The following is a 20,326-nucleotide window of genomic DNA, read 5'->3' on the forward strand; positions in this document are numbered from 1 at the left end:
GCATGTGTCCGTAGAACAAAGCACACTTCCAGACCCCGTGTCTGTATATGCTCTAGCCCCAATCCCTCCCTCAGATATTTAGTATAATTGTAACATAATTAATAAAGACAAAGTAAGTTATTCAAAGAAACCTAATGAAACCAGTGTAGATCTTTTCAGGGGAAAGATCATCCTCCGCAAAGCGAGGACAGGCAAAAAAAGCTCAGGTAAGGAACATTTCTACCAGTCATCTTAGAGGGGGGCTGGCAGGGCTGTTTCTCCTGCATATCTCTTTTTGGTTTGGTTTGGTTTTTATCATCCCTTTCATAAGACACCATCTGTGTACGTAAGCACATGTGAGCTGGTTGCGTGGACAGTCAGAAACCCAGCCATGGCTGTGGTGCTGGATGTGATGAGTGGGGCTGGGCTTTCTCTGCCTCGTCGCATCTTTGTCTTAGGCAGGGGTGGGGGGGTCTGACTTCCAGACAGCCATGAAAACAAAATAAACATGCATGTAAATGAGAGGCTATTTGGAAGAGGGTTTGTGGATGTTGGCAAGAAGAACAGCACAACTTATGACTTGACTTTCTTCTTTTTTTTCTTGTTCTTCTCTCCCTCTCTCCTTTTTTTCCCCCCTCTTTTTTTCTCTCTCTCTCGTCTTAAAGGCCAATGGAGATATTTTTTAAGGCAAGAGTTTATTTTTAGACCGCGTTGTTATGGCAAAGAGGGGAAATGACCTTTTCATTTAGTCAGGAGACATCGTGTGATTGGCAAGTCAAAAGACACAGGGATCTGGGACTCGAGCCATCCATGTTCTCGGTCCTGCAGGGAGGCTTCTTGCCCCCTTCTGCCTGGTTACCTTGTAGATGGAGAGCGCAAGTCCTCCAAGATTTGGAGGCTTGATACATAGACAGAATTCGTGTGTACTCCTCTTTCACCACCCAGCAGCTTTTGTAAAGGGAAACCGTGAACGAAATGTTGAGATCAGGCAAAAAGGCCCAATCTGCAACAGCTTACAATTGGGGTTAGGGCTTTCCTTTACCAGGGTCAGGAGCCCCTGAAAATGCTCATTTCAGGTGAATTGCTTATTTTAGAGGTGAAATAAGTGTCATGGAATTGGGGCGTTTGTGTGTCTTCCTTAAGGGGAAAGAAGATGGTAGTTATATACATGATACCTAAACTGTCCGTAAGTCTACACAGGTTTTTGGAGAGAAACCTTGACTTGCTCTGCTCCCATGGGGCCAGGGCTATGGACAAACTCAGGTCACTTCAACTTCCTACCACTTATCTACTTAGACTAGAAGACAACCCCTGCATTTGGGTAAATCTTAATGTTACGCCACAGTGGGTGAGGATTTTTTTTTGTTTCTTTTATTTTACTCATGTGGTCATCTCCCCTTAATCAGGCATTTTCAGTCTTGAGATTTGATGTAGCATCACCGAGGATTTGAAAATGGAGTTATTCTTGTATGATGGTTTTAGCTGCTGCCTCTAAACTGTTTATTTTCTTTTAATTTTGTACTTTGACCGACTTTAACTGGCTTTTCTTTCTAATTTTAACATCCATGTACTTTGTGAATGTAATCTCCAAAAGGTTTAATTCTAGCTTTTCTTATAAATATACATATCCATATACCATCTGGCTCCTGCTCCGTCCCAGCTTTCACACAATTTGGTCGCGGTGGGTGTGATAGTCCACTGCCTCCAGAGCGTCTGTGGGCTGGGAGAGCCCTGTCTCCCTCTGGCAGATGACCCATCCGCCTCATTTTAAACTGAGTGCATCTTTTCTCCCTCATCTAATAACTCTTAACTTGTTTTTTTCCCCTGCTGTTGAGTGTGACTAGTATTTCATCTCTGAAAAGCCTTTCAGGATGCTGAGCCAAGTTGTAAAAAACATATGCATATATGTGTGTGTGTGTGTGTGTGTGTGTGCGTGTGCGCACAATTGCGTCTGAGTTTGTGCATTTGTGTATGTGCGTAAGCCCCCAAATATGTATATGTCTGTCATTTCCAAAGGTAGCAAAGGATACTTGTCAGAGGAACTGATTTATTCCAGCATTTAACAAGGTCCTTGTCAGAACTTGGTTTACTGGTGTAAATGCAAATGCCGGGTCAGTATAAATCACGGGGTGGGGGACAGAGGGAAAGACATGCTCCATTTCTCCCTGAGAGATAAGCCAGCTCCATGCTTAAAGTGGTCTCCTCCTTGATCTGCCATGTGAGATAAGCTAATATACAGCACCGTTACGTGCCCTCTCCTGCCTTAATTGCCGGTTAACTGGAAGGGCAGGGACCCAGCCGGGAGGACGTCAGCGCTTCATCCCCCCGGGACCCGATGGTTTCCAGTCCCCAGGCCCTCACCCTGCTGTGAACCCCCGCTGCTCCGCACTGCCGCTGTCCCTCCTTTTCTCCTTCTTTCTCATTTGCACCGCCCGAGTTAAGGGCAGGTCTGCCCTCCGTCCTGCGGGCAGATGCAGGCGAGCTCCGGCTCGGACGGAGGCGAAGCAGCTCTGAGCAGAGGCTGGGACGAGCGCGGTCCCGCCGCAGGAGCCCCTCTGGGCCCCAGATGTGCTGTGGGGCAGAGCCCTGCCTCCCTGTGTGCAGGAGCCCCTCTGGGCCCCAGATGTGCTGTGGGGCAGAGCCCTGCCTCCCTGCCTGCAGCAGCCCCTCCGGACCCCAGTCTGCTGGGGGAGGAATACAGACAAACCAGGCTGCGAGCAGCTGAGTCTCCTACGCGTTGACAGCCGAGTCCCTTACGTCCAGTGAGGACAAGCTGCAGCCGAGGATTTTTCCCTCTGATCCCAGGATGGAGTCTGCGCTGGTGGACTCTCCAGTGTCTAATAACGGTTGTGCTTTCCTCAGTGGGGAAAGTCCCACCAGAGCCTGTCTCCTTTGTCCAGCTCCCTATTTCCATGGAGTTTATTGGAATTTATGTCCGAGACCATCGTGACTTGGTCAGATTTGGGACAAGGTGGCGGCACAGTCCCAAAGTTGTTAGGAAGCCACGGCCTGCAGTCTCCTTTCCTCTGAGCCGTCTAAAGGTGCAGAAAGAAGCGGCACCGCCGGCAGACAGCCGGCACGCGAGCCAGGCTGCCGTTGCGCGTCGGCTGGCCGCCCGTGCGGAGGGAGCAGCCTTCCCTTCCCCGCCAGCCCCGCGCCCCGGTGCCGAGCAGCCGCTGGGGAAGCCGAGAGGTGCGGGAACCCCTCCGCCCCGGCGCCCGGCTGCTCCGCAGAAGGGCCGCAGGATGCAGCCGTGTCCCGAGCTCCGGGAAGGGATCGCAGCCTCCGGAGGGAGGGAGGGAGGGAGGCAGCTGGGTCGCCCGCCCGGCTCCCGCTTGCTTTTCCGCCCCAGGACGGCTGGCGCAGGGGGAGGGAGGGCCGGGGGGGCCTTTTCTGCTTTTCTGCCTTAAAAAGCATGCAGCCCCTCTTTCCAATATAGCGTAGGCAGCTGCTAAAAGCTGTGAAAGATGCTAGTGGGTGTCAGAGCTGCCTTTTTTGTGCAAAGTCATAAAAGCTCCTGGAGAGAGGCAGGCCGGAAAGGACAGGCACCTAATAGCGCAAACAAGGAAGGGAGAAGAAACCTGGCACGAGGCTCCCGAATTTTTCCATGACCGACTTAAGCACTGCAAGCCGCTGGCACGGAAAAGCAACACCCGCAGCCTCACAAAAGCGATAAATAAAACAAGGGGAGCGAGGGAAGGGGCGAGGGCGGGCGGCGCTGCGGCCAGTGCCGAGGCCAGCCCGGGGCCCCGGCGTCCTGGCACCGCCGCGCTAGCAACCGGCGCGGCAGCACAACAATCGCGCCGCGATTGGGAACGAGCAGCAGCAGTTAATTAAGCCCGCGGCTTTTATTCTTGGGGGCGATTCAGCGGGGTTTGAATAAGCCGCAGTGCCGGGACCTGGTGGGAACGTCTCTGCGGCGCGGGAGGCTCCGGGCTCGGGGGGCTGCTGTATTAGCATGACAATATTGCCCAGGCCGCGCTCGGCGATGCCGGGAGGGGAGAGGGACGTTTTTCCGTGCAGGAGCCGGGAGCGCTTGCCGCCGGATAATTCTTGGTGTTGGTAGATCTTCTCTGCGCACATTCAACCTCAAGTTCAGACTAGTTTATTAATTGCAGGATTAAATCGCCAGCTACCTGTCACGGTGGCAGCCATCCCGCCATGTCGCTCACGAAGCCGAGTCCAGTGGAAGAGCGTTTGGCTACGGGATGCTAAAAGGCAGAAAACCGCCGCTGCTCCAAGGGCTCCTTGCACACGCGAGGCAAACGGGAGCCGGTGCAAGCAGAGCGATGGGGCTTCCCCGACCCGGGCGAACACGCGTGCGAGGCCACGGGAGGCAGGTCGTGCTGCAGCGCTGCATCCCTGCTGATCCCTGGCCACTTTGCAGGCTCCAAAAGAAGAACCAGATGCAGCACTTGGGACCTGTAAACCCCCCTCTGCCCCAAAGTGCCTAGGGCACGGTTCAGCTTGGCCGAGGTGCCACCAATATGTGACATTCCTGCAATTATTCCCGCCTGTACCAACTTCCTTTGGAGTGTCCAAGAGGCCTCCAGCCGAGGATGTCTGAGTCTTTGAGGACTCCTATATAGCCAAGGTGAGGATTTTTCCCGTCTCTTGGCTGGTAGCTGTTACCAAGCACGTGCCGTGTTCGTGGTGTTTTGCATTTCTGTGCGTGCACAGGCTGTTGTGGCTCCCAGCGGTTTTGGTGGTCGCTGATGCTGAGTTGCACAGACCGGCCGTGCAGAACTGCAGCCCACCGGCTTGCGTTGCCGTTAACATGTCACGGGGGACTTTGAGCACCGTGTTGGTCAGGTTCCTATTTTGCATGTGAATACTGAAAAAGCAGCTTTTCTTGATTTTTTCCGAGTGAGCCCTCGATGGTAGCAAAACAATGCGAGTTTTAAGGAGGCTCCTGCTGACAGCTCTGCCTCTCCCAGCCTCCCACCCCAGGCTCCTCGTCTCGATTAGTGAAAGCGCAGCTCCAGAAGAGCGGTGGCTCTGCCTGCGTGCACGCACCGGGCTCGTTCTTGTAGCTTCTGGACACTAGAGGCCTCTAGACACCTCCGCTATGATTAATGCTCGTTGTGGCAATCGTGTAATTAGCATGCACTTGGAGCAGAGCAGACCCGATGGCAGCCACCCCATCTTGCCGTGCTCCCCAAACGGTGCTCGTCGAGGCCAGCACAGCTGCGGATCAGGTGCTGGTGAGCGGACGGGCCGGGGGGACGGGCTCGGCGGGTCTGCGCACGCCGACGCAGGCAGCGGGTCTGGTCGGGGGGCTGCTGCGCTTCTGGAGGAAAATCAAACCATGCTTTAAGCCAAACGTTATGAAGCAGAAGAATGAGCATTTATATCTGCGTCGCGGGGAGAGCGCTGTCCCCCTGCGATCCCACCCTACCCCGCAGCCACCGCTCTCGGTTTCACATGGCTTTTTAGCTTCCCGTCCAGTACTCAGGCCTAGGGCAGCCCGTTCCCGAGCAGTTTTTGGGGCCACGCAAGCGGTGGCAGAGATCGGGGCGACTGGGGCAAGCGAGGAGAGCTCGAGCGGCTGCCGGGGGGCGGTTTGGGGGCCCTGGGGGTGGCCCGGTGGGACCGGGCGGCCGTGGCACGGCGGCTGGGGCCGGCGCGTGCGCCCAGCCTCCAAGCCGCTGCCCTGCTCCTTTAAGCAGTAGCCAGAAGCTTTCTAAATATTATCATCTTACCCGAAGAAGAGGGGGAGGGAGAAAAAAAGAAAAAAAGAAAGTGTTTTGGCATGAGAACAATTTCTCCATTACCTCAATTAGTTCCAATGATCTGGAAAGGGTGTCCCGGCGGAGCGGGGCTGCCGCGCGGGCCGGCTCGCCGGAGGTGTTGATGCGAGCGTTAGTCAGCAGCGCAGCGCGCGGTGAAGTCAGCTGCCGTCTGCCCGCGGCCGTAAATTAATTAATTATATCGCTGCGGTAATTGAAGGCCTTATTCTGTCGAGGAGTCTGCGCTGGCACCTCCCCGCCTGTTTCGGAGGTTGCCCGTCGGTTCGGCGAGGTCTGGGGCTTGCTGAGAGCCTAACTGCCCAAAATCCTGCAAACCTCCTTAAAAAAGGAAGGTTGTTCCCCATCTTTTCTTGCTCGCTGCAGAGGAGGGAGCGCGGCGAGCGCGTGTCCCCCTCGCTCGTGCCCGGCTCCTGCGCCGGTGCGAATCAGCGCGGCCGCGTTGGCCCCGACGGAGCCGCGCCAGGCTGCACCAGCTGAGGGTCTGGATCGCATAGTCTACCCATAAAAGTGGTGTTTGGGATGTCTTGGCAAAAGCAGGTGTTTTTGCAACCCACTTCTAACTGGGCAGTGCTGTGGAGGGATGAAATCCAGTTACGCTGGTGAAAAAGCACTAGTCAGGCTGAAGAAACGGCACCGCGCGTCCGTGGCGCGGGGCTCGCTTAGCTCTGCTCCCGGAGGAGCCCGCCGAAGGCGGCCGCCGGCTCGGCGCTGGGAGGCCGACGGGAGCTGCCGTTAGGGAAACAAGGCAATTTGCTGATCGTCATGATGACGGAGAAGGGATCCAAAACGTGAAGCGCCGGTGCCGGCCGAAGGCTCACAAAGGGAGGGTGCATGAAGGGCATCACTACCTGTGCTCAGAGGACTCCATCCTTTGCTGTGAGATGCATCACATGTAGACACTGGTTTTGCCATAAAAGCTGGCATTTTTTCAACTCACTCCAAGTGCGTAACATTGTTCAGGGGTGACGTTTACCAGTGAATATCGCCAGTCGATTTTTGAGTAAAAAATCAGAAGTAAGCCACTTTTTTTTGAAATCATTACTTGTAGAAGAATATATTGCACGTGGGTAGCGACCACCTGATGCTCAAGCAAGCCTGATTTGGGGGCACTTGGGCCCATCTGGGGCAGGCAATGAAGCAAAGCCCTCAAAGCAGACAGGAGGGAGCCCGGGGCGGGGGTTTTGCCGGACCCCCCCCCGAGGCAAGGCCGTGCTCTGCAGCACGTGCCCGGCGACGAGCCCTGTCCTTCCCTCGGCGCCCCCCGTTCCCGTTTCGCCGTGAGTCACGGCATGATTCAGTGTTTTCAGAAAATAGGCCTTCAAGGTGTGCAACACCGTAGGAAGCCCTAGGAGCTATGGAATATTTTTGTAGGCCTATAAACCTCTCAATTAGTGCTGTAAATGAGGGAAACGCTCTTATTCTGGATGCTGCCCAAGACGTAATGCACCTCTGCCGCTGCAGCAAGGAGCCCTGTCGGCACGGGACGGATTTGGGAGGCAGAGGAGGGCCGGGACGTGCTGCTGGGACCGAGCGCTGGAACCAGCCCTGTCTGTGGAGGATTTTCGGCAGAAAGGAGAGGAAGGGAATAGCCCAAAGGAACGGGAAAATGATGTTTCCTAAATAGCCGTCAGTGTTACTGGGCGATTAGGCCAGAGTTGCAAATCTCCCATCAGGACTGAGGTCAGGGAGGGCTAAATAATCTCCTTGAGCGCCCTGGCAGTGCCAAAAGTCACAGAAAGAAATAAAAGTCAGTTTGAACAGTTACAGAATTAAAGAAAAAACATGTTTGGGTGAACAATAATAAAAAATATTTGACTTCCAAGAGAGGGGGTGACTTTTTTCTTTATTTTCATAGCTACTTAGAAAAAGCATGTCTAACTAGCAAGTTATTTTGCTTTGAATGATTGGAGCTCAGGGTGAACTTTTCATACGATTGAACAAAATATCACAAGTGGCTTCAGGATAGCAACCGTGTGTTATTTACCTGCAGAGAAAGGTGACACGAAAGCCCGAGCCCGAAGGGGAGCAGAGGGACGGCCGCCGGCCGGGCAGGGAGCGGAGGGGCTGCAGATCGGGGGCCTCGTTGAGCGCGCTAATTAAAACCCGGGTAAGTCGGTGGCCTCATTGAGCACGCTTATTAAAACCCGGGTAATTGAGCAGGGCTTTGTGACCGTGCCCAGCTGGAAAACTTGAGGCCCGGCGAGCGGAAGGGAAGGAGCATCCTCCTGCCACCGACCCTTTGAAGCCCCCCTTCTCCCCCGGGATGGCGACTGCTCTGCTGGACCACGGCCCGGGGCCTTTCCCCAGCCCTTTCTCCGCTCTCTCTTTACCTGCTGGGAGAAACGCGGAGGATGGATGGCTCCGGGGCACGGACACATTCCTCCAGGTTAGCCGGTGTCACGGCGTTTCCAGGCTTTTCAGCAAAAAAGCCTCAATTAACCCATGCTCAGCCAAGCATGGCAAACCCAAGACCAATGAGTACTTCTGGCCCCAGGGCCAAAGGCCAGAATCTGCTCGAGGAGCTAAATTAGCCATCTAATTGGGATTTCTTCCCATTCCCATCCCAGCTCCCGCTCCGGGTGCTCAGATGTCCAGTCCCCCCATCTTTCCTTACCGCCCTGCCCTTAATACCCTAGCTGACTATTTTACTTTAAAATAAAATAGTTTTAACATTTCTTTTTGATATTTGGCAACCAAAACATGATGGCCAAAAGCTGAGAGGATAGAACAAATTGGGAAAAAAAAGAAAGATCAGAGATATTTTCCAGGGAAGAAAAGATTTTTTAAAAAAAATTAATGTAATCAAAATCCTAACGCCATTTAAAGAAGAAATCAATGGGAGAGATTGGAAATAGCGATTTCCATACTTGCTATACAAAATCAACGATATTCACTCTGGATGAGTTTTTCAATATAGAGTTATAAATAAGCTTTTTAAAAATTGCAGAGCCCCTGGGACGAACGGGAGGCCACGCACAGAGCGCAGCGGCGCTGGGGATGACACAGCGCTGCGTTCATGCTCTCCAACCGTAGACACCAGCTTTGCGATATCACCTTGCCTGATGGATTTTAAATAGTCCTGCGAGTCTATTAATAATAACAGAAAGAATATTTCACTGTAGGGCAGGGGAGATGGACTGGATCCAAGGTCCTTCGCAGAGAGATGGATTTATACGACGTTCTGCTTTGCAAAGCGGAAAGCCGTCTCCGGTGCCGGCGGCGCTGGCCGTCCCGGTGCATCGTGCTCATCGCAGCAGCCGGGCGACAGAAGAGCCCGCGCCGCCGCTCCGCAGCCGGTCCCTGGCCCGACCTGTTAAACAGACCGAGCTCTGCTTTGCATCCGAGCCCCGGCCCCGGCGTGCCCACGGCGGAGCGGCCGCCGCGGCGGGGAGCTCCCGGCCTTCCCTGCCACGGCCTCTGCAGCGGCTCGGCGAGCACCCCTTCTGAAGGGGGCTTTCTTAGTAGTATTATTTTGTGGTCAAAAGGTTGCATACACTTTTTTTTTTCCTGATGCAGAGGCTTAGAAAGAGTGGAAAGCAAAATATTTTGATAATTATTCAGGCCAGCGGGTTACATAAAAGGTTCCATAGCCCTCTGCATCAAACCTTAACAGTTCAAACCACAAATTCTGTTTTTGCAGCCATAAAACATTCAGGGCAAAAAAAAAAAAAAAAAGAAAGAAAGAAAGATTTAAAAAAAATAAAATAAAATAATAAAATCCATTTTCCATTCGCTTGAAACTTATAAAATTTTATGTGGTGAAAAATGACAGTTTACTCCCAGAAGGAAACTGCCCAGAGAGGCTTGTTTCACAGTAGAGTGGGATCGCGAAATAGGCCCGGGCTTGTGTCCTCGGTCACATAAACGCTGAGAGATGTCACGGAGCAGCAGGCGAAAGCTGCAGCACCCCGAGTCGTGCAGCCGGGCCGGCAAAGCATGGGCACGGGGCGGCTCCGCGTCCCCGGCTGCCCCAGGAGCCTCCGGTTTGATAAGATGCCCTGGAAGCCTAAAAACAAGTGGTGGGATCCTGGAGGGTGCTCAGGACCTTTGGCTTCCTCCGCCGCTGCCTCACCGCCTCTGATACAGGTCTCGCCAGCTTAGGGATGCACATTGCATGAGGCAGTAAAATATCTGGTGAGAAAAGCCGTAGGAATAAGGCAAAAATCGTAATCCAGCCAAGCTGGCGCGGCTCCGGGTGATGGCTGCTGCCAGGGCTTAGCAGGAGGCGTGGGCTGACGTGAGGGAGCTCACAGCCCGTCCAGGGCTCATCCCAGTCCCGCATCGCTGGCGCGCAGGGCTGCCCCGAGCTCACGCCGCCGAGGTGTGAGTCTCCCCTCGCAGCAGGGCCTGGCGCGGAAACCTCGGCGGAGTTGTTGAGGTTTTCCTGGTCTTTGCTGGGTTAAGCGCAAGCAGACTCCGACCCCGGCATCACGGCTCGGGCTGAGGCGCTGCGGCCTTGGTGGAGAGCGCTGGTGCGACAGCTCCGAGGCCTTCGGTCCGAATTCCTCCTCGCGTAAAGCCAAACCATGTGGGTGGGAAGCAAGGGCTCCTCAAAGCACAGCCCTGTCTCCCGCGCCGGCCCTGGCTAGCTCCTGAGCTTGGGCAGTTCAGCTTGGGCATGAGCCCTAGGCTTTGCCTTTCCTCGTGCCAAAGCCAGCGTTGCTCCACGGCACTGCAGGGCGCTGGATGCCCGAGCGGCCGAGGTGGCCCAGCGTAAGGCTGGGGTGCGGGCACGGTGCCCTGCAGCGTGCAGACACCTCTTCTGGATTCCTGCCTTCTGCCGTAGTCAAAATACACCTTTCTCACTACCTTCACCAAAAAGAAACTGCCTTGAAGATACAACGTGAGATGTTCTTTATGGGTTCCCTTCGCTTCCACTGCAAAAGGTTCAGCTGGACCATGCTGACTGGTAAGAGCATGGTAAGTACACTATTAAGAATCACTGGAAGGTGTGTTGTTAGTAGGTGACCAGCTCGTCGTGAAAGATGGGGCACAGAGCCAAGCGTACAAGCAGTTAAATAAAATCTGCACAAAAGCCTGTACCATCACGTTTCTGGTTGTTCAAGGAACACAAAGACCTATATGCCAAAAGTCCCCATCACATAATTCCTTTTGCTTTCTAAGTAAGAGAAGTCCTCAAGATTACTGAGAATGAGATGCGCATTCTTTATGGTTTTTTTTTATATATATTGGAACATTAAAAAGTCATCTCATCTCCTGAAAGTACAGGATGAAGAAATATGTTAAAAATTTCCCAATAGTCAGCCACAAAAACACAGACTATTACCAGCTAAAAAACAACATTATTCCCCCTGCGTGTTAGAATTTGACACTTCTGGGTACTGGCAACATTTTTCAAAAGAAAATTAAAAAATAGCTCCGTATAAATGAAAAAGTCCCTTTACTTTTCCTCTTCCATTTGCAAAGGAAAAAACAAAAACAAAAAACTGACTTTATGTTCTTTTTACATGGGAAGCATTAAAAAAGTCATCTAATCTCCTGAAACTAACACTAATTAATGAGCAAACGTGAAATCAGGGAAGAGAAATAAAACTGTAAGCTGGACTTGCTGTAGTGCAGTTCAAAGTCATGGCATATTTAAAGCCATAAATGCATTTTGCTTCTGATTTGATAGGATGTGTAATTAACAGCCGGAGAGGAAATCTATGCAGTGGTGAAACGCTGGCCTTCATTTTTTTTTCAAATGTCTCAGCATTAGTGTTTTTTTTGGTGATGGGGATACGCTCAACTGCATCTCGAAGGCAAAGCCCACCGTGTAGGGCCATACCACAGTCTGCCTCTGTGGTCATTTGTGAAGTAGCCAGTCACTCCCGTACCAAGGCTCCTCAACCAGCTTTTGGAGACTTCGCAACCCAATGAGCCTCCAACTTTTTTGAATACCAAGCTTTGTACCTAGAAGATTAACTATTGGCATGACAGCGCATTTTCTGAGACAAGCAGGCTTTAGTAAAGCCTGGTCCAGCAGATGGGTGGCCAGGAATCCTGGTCAGCCTAGTCTATTCTTACTGCCATCCATCAGTGTCATACCTCGCACCAAGAGCTATTAGCTAGCTTGGGGCTGTGTCCTTCTTTGCATTTAGTCATCGACGGAGCCTAGAGATCTCCCAGGAGCACACTGAGCACTGTGAAACTATCCCTCGTGTTGTGAGGGCTCCCATACCCTTCCCGAGGGGATGTGTGTGGTGCAGAGTGTTGCAGTGCCACAGAGATTTCAGCTTGGAGCTCTGCAAGACTGAAAGAGAAGAGCTACCGGGCACTTCAGATTGCCAGCATTTCGGACACCCTCTCACTGTGAAGTGCTTTGCAGACAGGGACCGGTGCCCTCGAAGAGGCTTTGCAACTCGTGAGGAAGCCACGGGAGCAAGCAGACCACATGGGTGGAGGCTCCCAATACCTGAGCTACTGAAAAAATACATATTTTGCACCAGCTGGAGCCCTGTGCGTGCCAACAGCATCATCCCCAGGCTATTTATTGCACAGAGCAGGTCTATAATGGGAGAAATTGCATCCAGATCATTGTCTGCCAGGGTGGGATGGAGTTTTGTAGCTGAGCAAAGACAGGGAAGGTTGTTCTCGGGAGCTCTTAGGTGAAAGCTTAAAGGCAGAAGGGAGTCCAAGAGGACTCCGGAGCCATGGACTGAATTGACCGATTGTGGTTGTATAGCTCAGCTGAAGGAGTTATTATTTTCACGTCTGGTAATAAATAGAACAATAGACAAAAAGGCTAACTCCTTGCGTGAAGTCTGAGTAAATGAGCTTGGTACAGTGGTTCCCTGCAGGATTTGTGGTTTGGGCCCTCCTTCCAAGCTGTGAATCAACATGCAAAGCAGAGCCAGGGCCACTGCAAGGACTCACCAGTGTCCTTGGGCTTCTCTGGTCTGCCTCCACAAAGTATCTGTCCTATCTGTCAGCTGGCTATTGGGTGGTCATTCCACCACCCTCCTCCACCGTTTCCGTCAGAGGTGAGAACGTGTACGGCGTGTAAGAGAGCCCCAGCTCGCCGTCCGCTCATCCCGCAGGATTTTATTGTCATCTGATAAAACCCCTCTGTTTGTTTTAAATCCATGTTGGAAAACCTCTTTAATAGTAACTCAGCCTCTGACAACCAGCACTTAGAAGAACTGTCCTCCCAGTTTAGAGCTGTCAGCCGTAAGTCAGTGGCGGTACCATTAACATAATCCAGGTGTCTTCGCTCTCATCTGCAGACAGGAGCCACCAGGCAGCAGTTCTCCCTGCAGACATGCTGCAAGGCAGAGGAGCTGCTTAAAGCAGCACGGCAGTGGGGGTTTTAATCTTCCTTTGCAACGTGTCAAAAGGAAAAGCAGTCCTCTGTTTCTGGTGTTTCTGATCTGAGTCTTCTTCATTATGAACATATTGACATTCTTCTATATATAATATAATGTTAATGGTACTGTGTAACATCACTGTTTATGTTGAGGGATATTGATGGAGAAGTTCCTGCGTCGTAGCTCCTCTGAAAGCAAGTATTCCCAAATTATTTAAGAGGATCTAATAAAGCGGGATGGCGCTGGGTCCTCGCGGGGTGACAAGGCGTGTGCTCTGCAGGAAGGCACGAGTGCCTACAAGAGCATCTTGGGCACTGATACTTGCCTTTTCCAGACTTGCTTGTTTTCGCCTTGGGTGAACACATCTGTTTTTCCATCAAAAGAGACCTGAGACAAGTAGTGCCATCACATACTATTCCTCTTTCCCGTCGCAGTTTCGGGAGGGCATGGGTTCAGGATTTGATGAGTAGTCAAAGCCTTTGGTGGAAAACTTTGATTTGCTTCATTTGTTTTAATCATGCTCTTTAAAAGTTTTTTTTTTTCTTGAAGGGAGGAAGCTACTTTCTTTGAGCGATGAGCTCTACTTGCTTTTTTTTTAACATTTATTTTAAAACCCCCAATATATGAGTATGCTAAATGGGATTGCCAGGCTGCTGAGCTTTTGAAATCTAATTGGTCTATTGGATATTACTAAAGCTCTGTGCAGAAATCAGGCAGAAGTAAGGTTGAGTCAAATATCATGAGATCACTCAGAAAATCTGTCTCTTCTCATTACACATGGTAGGTTTTTTCCATGAGGGCCTGCGTGAAAACCATGGGCTTTAAAATCATCTGCTTCATTATTGATGAGAACTGGGAAATAAAATTGAATTATTTTAATCTGTGTATTTATTTTAAGGCTTTGACAAGCAGTCAAACCACCATGCTAATCCCTAATCCCTGGATAATCATCACCCTGCAATTTTAAAATGTGGTCTCAGAGAATTACAGGAGGAGCCAGGAGAAATTAGAGAAATCGGAATCAGAGCGCTTTATTATTATTAGCATTACCAGCATTATTATTATTTAAAGTACACTCGCAAAAACCTCTTCCCCATCTGCTCTGCATGGAGACTTTCAGGAAAGAGGCAAAGTCGATCACCCAGAGCAGAACAATGTTGAGGGTGATTTTCATAAAATAAAAATAATTCTTCCTTTAAAAAAATTCCCTTGTTTGCCACACATTTTGCAGCACAGAAAGTATTGCATAACTCCTGCCCGCCGAGCCTGCGAGGACTACTGTGTCCCTTTATCCGCCGAGTTTAATAGTTATAATTAGAACCTTTCCTATACAGTTTCCATATCTACATGTAATTCTGAAACAATCCCTCGTGTCCTTCCCAATAAACTGAGGCATCGTTACGCAGACTGCAGTGAAACGACGACAGTGAGAAATGGAGACGCTGGGTTTTGAAGAAGGGTTTTGGGTTTTTTTTTTCCTTTTTTGAAGTAGAAAAATTCATCGACTTGAAATGTTCTTGCTTAGCATCAATTTTGTCTTCGTGGTGTTGCTGGGCACATGGAGAGCGTGAGCCCGTGCAGTGCGCACGCATGCACACCGCCGGCAAAGCTCGGCCCTCGCTGAATTGTCGTGTGCAATGAAACAGCGAGAGAAATGGCCCTGACAGTGGCAAAATAAACGCTGATTCTAAAAAATAATGAAAAGGAAAAAATATGACTTAAAAAAAAGGAAACCTGTCTCCTTGCTTAAAATCGCAGAGGATGGTAAAGGAAAAATTTATTTCTTGGACTTGCTCCTAAGCCAGAGACAGTCTTGTTACTAGTGCCAACGTACAAGCATGTGCTCTTTATTTCAGCAGTCTCTGCAGTATAGCCGTACAGTTATACACACACATGTACGCATTAATATTTTGAAATTTAGATTTTTTTTTTTTCATTGCACCTTACTTTTCTTCCCTCCTGTCAGAAGATGATGGATAGGTGTAGGAGGGGGCTTTAAAAGCACAGGCCGTTGCCTGGGGTTCTTCCTATAATCAAAGCCCATGCCCACCCATGGCTAATTAGACATTAGCCTCATGTCGACTGATTGATTGAGACCAGTCCTGCCACCCACCCAAGACAGAGCAGCGCATGCACCTATCTGTGCGTATTTATGTAAAGGAGGCATAGGAAGGTTTTGTCTCTTTACTGTTCGGGTTAAACAAAAGGAATTGGTTAGCAGGAAAAAGCCATTAAAGTGCATCCCAGAAAAAACTGGGCAGTTTGGCGTGTTGAAAAGGTAACGCAGAGTGGCCTGCATCCCCACGCGGAGAAGCAAAGCTCTGTCCACGTGCATCGGTTGTGTCTCAGCACACGCTGCCGAGCGCTGCGGTGAGATGTGCAATAGGGGAGAAGTAGCGCGGCAGTGAGATACCGCGGCAGTGAGATGCTACGGCAGTGAGATGCTACGGCCATGAGATACCGCGGCAGTGAGATGCTACGGCAGTGAGATGCTACGGCAGTGAGATACTGCGGCAATGAGATACCGCGGCAGTGAGATGCTACGGCAGTGAGATGCTACGGCCATGAGATACCGCGGCAGTGAGATGCTGCGGCAGTGAGATGCTACGGCAGTGAGATACTGCGGCAATGAGATACCGCGGCAGTGAGATGCTACGGCCATGAGATACCGCGGCAGTGAGATACCGCGGCAGTGAGATACCGCGGCAGTGAGATGCTACGGCCATGAGATACCGCGGCAGTGAGATGCTACGGCCATGAGATACCGCGGCAGTGAGATACCACGGCAGTGAGATGCTACAGCAGTGAGATACTGCGGCAGTGAGATACCGCGGCAGTGAGATACTGTGGCAGTGAGATGCTACGGCCATGAGCTACCGCGGCAGTGAGATACCGCGGCAGTGAGATGCTACGGCCATGAGCTACCGCGGCAGTGAGCCGAGCGGGACGGTTTGAGAGCAGAACAGACATGCAGGCAGGACGGCCTTGCACTTTGCAGTAAGCCAAGAAAATACCTTTGCCTACAATCTAGGGACAATTTTTCAGAATCCTTTGCCTTCCTTTTCCTTCCTTTCTTTTTTCCTTCTTTTCTCTCTCCCTCAAGCCCCCTCTCCCCCCCCCCCCCCCCCCCCGGATTTATGGGTCAGGAGCCCTCGGAGTTGTCCCGGTGGATTAAGCAGAGACAAGCCTGTATCGGGTAAATTAAAAATGAAATAGTTGCAGCTGTTGGATCGGTCTTGGGGCCAGAGGAGGTAGAAGACTTTGTACCCTCCAGGGGCCTGGAAGTAATCTGTGAAGGCCCATGCACTTAAATAAAGACAGCGGGAGGAGGACAGCGAAGGGGCCATTTGGGGCCGGCGAGCTCGGGGGGGGGGGGGGGGGAGTGTTTCTCCTCTTGCACAGCTCTCAGGCGAGGAGGATGAGGCCTTCGGCCTCCCCGCGTCCTCTGCAAGAGGCTTTTTGGGCGCGAGGGCAGGGGACAGACGTGCCGAAGGCGCTGCGCAGGGCCACGGCGCTGGCCTAAACCACGGCTATTTTATACCCGCAGTCCATAATCCACAGCTTCACTAGTTGCCTGCGGATGAACTTTTGTATTTCTCTGGTACCACACGTGAACGAGGAATCACGACATCTCCTAGCTAGGTATTTTTATGAGGTTACACGTGGGAGGTAAAGCTGGGGCAGCTGGAGCCTCCTCCGAGGGCTCGGGTGGGACCGGGAGCAGGACCTAACGATGGGCCTGGCGATGCTGAGGCCAGTTCCCGAGCTGATGGAGCGGAGAGGACAGGCATGTCTAGGAGTAAATCGGGGCATTTTCATCTCGGCTCATCTTCGAATGGTGCCCACGAGGGTCTCGGTCGCTTCTGGCTCCGCACGGCTTCCCGCTCCCGGCACCCGGACAAATCCCGCCTCTGCGTTGTGGCCTCAGGCAGCGTTCAAGGTGGAGGTTGTCTCTGGAGATGAGCAGAATGGCAGGACTTGGTGCACAGTGTAAAAGTCCCCTAAATTCAGCTAGCCCAGGCCCAAAGCCGTGCGGGAGCTGGTCCTCCCGGCCCGGTGTCGCGCCGGGCTCTGGCGAGTGAAACACAGCCAGGCTCTCCTGTGCTAATCGCCCCTTTCTGCTTCGATGCATTCACGCGTTATAGCTGCCCAGGTTAAAAATCAGTAATGGCTGCTAGTCCAGGGTATTTCTGCTGTTGTTTTGGTTGTCGCCTTTGCTCTTGTTACTCTTGTGTCGCATCGACACCCAGGTCCCTGCCACAGACCAAGCCCCTCCGTGCGACCATGCACAGACGTCAGAGAAGAGGGTGAGGGCTGGCCCAGAGCAGCTACAGGCTGACCAGTGCTTTTTGCTCCCCCTTGTAACTTTATGTTGCTTAATACTTTTGGTTTCTCACAGTATTTTATCATATGTGATCTTCCATATATATGTATATGTGTGTGTGTGCATATATATGTATATATATGTAATATATATGTGTATATATATGTGTATATATATGTGTATATATATGTATATATATGTAATATATGTGTATATATATACACACACACATATATACACACACACACTTTTTATATATATGTGTGTATGTATACACATGTATGTATATATGTATGTGTATATATACACACATACATATACATACATACATTATATATGAAAAGGTGTGTGTGTGTGTGTGTGTGTGTGTGTGTATGTACACATATATATATATATATATATGTTTTGTATGGGACTTTGTGGTGTGGGGGGGCTTTGTTTGATACTGTCACTTAAGGCAGTTTCTTGCCACTACATTGTAAGTAGTTCCATCAACTTGCAAAACACGTTCACACAGACACACGCACGCACGCACGCACGCACGCACGCACACGACCGCTCTCGTTTGACCAGGATGCTTTGCTAGGTTCAGGTCTTGCTGAACCGAAAACGGGCTCCATCGCAAGGCAGCAAACGAGCTTTGGCGCCGGCGAGACCTGGCCCTGCGTGGGCTCCTCTTCGCCCGAGAGGGCTCCAGGCTGACGGCCGCGACCCGGGATAACGCTGCGCTTGGAAGCGAGCGCGCGTCCCCGACTCGAGGTGCTGCTGGGCGCCCCGCGCCCCCCTCCCGGCCCCCGGCCCGGCTCTGCCGTCGGACGCCCAGCGATGCCGCGGACGTTACTCACGGCTGCATCCCGGAGCCCAGACGAGACCATTCATTTCACACCGCAGACTTGTTTTTTTCCCCTCTGCCACTTTCTTTTATCGAGTTTCAATGTAATAAACAAAGGAGACGATATTATTTCGCTGGCAAGGACTCCAGCTAATGCACAAACAGTTTTCAATACTGGCACGCGGAGGGACTTTTTCACCATGTAGTGGCCAGTCGGAGCCGTATCAGTCCTAATGGCACCGGCGACTGGAAATGCAGCGCTTTCACCTTGAAGAATAGCTGCAATTCATACGCTGCTGGCACTTCCCCCCCCCCCTTTTTCTTTTTTTTTCCCAGCACAGCCAACTGAATCATCGCAGCAGTATCGAAGGAGACTTTTCCAAGCTGTTCTCATGCCGCAACGGGATGGTCCCACAGACCCCAGCATTCAGCCATCCCAGGCGGCGGCAATGTGTCTGCAGAAGCAGGGGCTCAGCTTTGGGTCGCTTCATGACGGCGGGCGAGTTACTTCCCTCCTCTGGGCTTCTGCCGCCCTTCGGGTTTTTCAATTTGAATATAAACCACTCAGGCTTAAAGTCATGAATTTAAGCCCTATTCTTGACTTGTGCTAAAGCCATTCCCAATGAACTACATGAAAATAAGTACCTGATTGACTGGGATGGAGGGTCAAAGGCAGCCGAGTCCAGCCCCACCGCCCTTTCTGGCCTGTTGACCTCTGTAGCAGGTGCCCCTTAACCATGCTGGTCCATGGGCTCCAACAGACCTTTAAATAATTATGAATACAAACCATATTTCATATATTTGATAAGCCTATTCTGTATTGGCATTGTTAATCAGGAGATAGGTTATCACTGCTGGCTAAAGCAGACAAGCACTTTATATATATTTATATATATATGTGTATATATATATATATGTGTGTGTATATATATATGTGTGTGTGTATATACATCCATATATATGTGTGTATATATATGTATACGTATGTATATGTATACAGATATGTACACACATGTATATGTATTTAACCAGTAATTTAGGGTCAGCTTTTGAGCACTGCTGTCTTTATATTTCCCTTTCTTTATGCTGTTATGCATAAATGCATATATGCATTTCCTTAGGAAAGAGAGCCTGCTTGCTAGTGTGTTAGGCAGGCAGCGGTTTTGCAGGCCACCGAGCAGGCTGAGGGCCAGGAGCACCGTCCAGCTTTTACAGCAGCGGCGACACGGCGGCGCCAGCTCACCAGTGCAGCAACTGGGAGTCACTGGGAGAGCACACCCGCTGAGGGCATGGCTGTCGGGGAGGGCTGACACCACTCCCGCCCGAGCAAACCCGGGACATCATCCTTCCGGCACCGTGCAGTGCCTCTGAGCAGCTCCGCCAGCGCAAATTTCTCTGGCCAGAACAAGCCAAGAGTCATTTCTGGCCAAAATTCCAGCACTGGCTGCTTGAGTAAGTGATTTTTCCTGCGATCGTGATGCAAGGCTTTGTCAGGGAGGGCTTGCGGCGGGGCGCCGGCGTCCTGCTTCCCCGGCGAACGCTTTCGCCACTCACTGATCCAACCCACCGCGCAGCCAGTCAGGCCTGTCACCTGCGGCGAGCTCCCCCGTTGGAAAAACATGCAATTTTCCAAAGGTAAGGGAGTCTTGGGTTACTAGGAACACAAATCATTATGAGTAAAACTGCATTCCCAATTTATTGTATTTGTTTTATTTATAATTTTATTACTTATTCCACATTTTCCATATTTTCCATGTGCTTCACGTCATTCTTGTCCATTCAGGCCTTTACATGGAAACTTGGGCTCTTCTCCACTGCCTAATGTGTTGAAGGCTTTATAAACAGTCTTGTTTCATTGTTTGCTCTGCCTGTTTCCATCCCAAGGGTGGGTGACTGAAGTTATGTTTGGTACAAGTCCGACTGTGCTGGGAGCTGGGGAACGGGATGGGGGGAGAAGGGAAGAAAAGGAGCCATTAATGTGATAAGCTGCAGAAAATAAAGACCATCAAATTATTCAGCTGGAGCTCTAACAAAGAACATTTTGAGACTCCCCTGATTTGTTTGCTTCATGTTGGGTATTAAGTTGTCAAAGACAGAGATTTTTCCATGTGCAGCTGTCAAGGCTGAGGGCTGG

At 51.1% G+C, this 20,326-nt stretch overlaps 2 long non-coding RNA genes across 3 annotated transcripts in view; one reads left to right on the forward strand and one right to left on the reverse strand.

Annotated features, from left to right (window-relative positions):
- LOC135330238 (uncharacterized) overlaps window positions 1–9,451 on the forward strand; it is a 181,041-nt gene extending 171,590 nt beyond the window's left edge. The window contains exons 3-4 of the long non-coding RNA XR_010392115.1: window positions 7,720–7,836; window positions 8,677–9,451. This is a non-coding gene — a long non-coding RNA (uncharacterized LOC135330238). The remainder of the gene's footprint in view (window positions 1–7,719; window positions 7,837–8,676) is intronic.
- A 10,428-nt stretch (window positions 9,452–19,879) lies between these two features.
- LOC112982492 (uncharacterized) overlaps window positions 19,880–20,326 on the reverse strand; it is a 109,829-nt gene continuing 109,382 nt past the window's right edge. For both annotated transcript variants that reach the window (XR_010392198.1, XR_010392197.1), the window contains one exon: window positions 19,880–20,124. This is a non-coding gene — a long non-coding RNA (uncharacterized LOC112982492). The remainder of the gene's footprint in view (window positions 20,125–20,326) is intronic.

The sequence above is a fragment of the Dromaius novaehollandiae genome, chromosome 18 (genome assembly GCF_036370855.1).
Source record: "Dromaius novaehollandiae isolate bDroNov1 chromosome 18, bDroNov1.hap1, whole genome shotgun sequence".
NCBI classification, from domain to species: Eukaryota; Metazoa; Chordata; class Aves; order Casuariiformes; family Dromaiidae; genus Dromaius; species Dromaius novaehollandiae.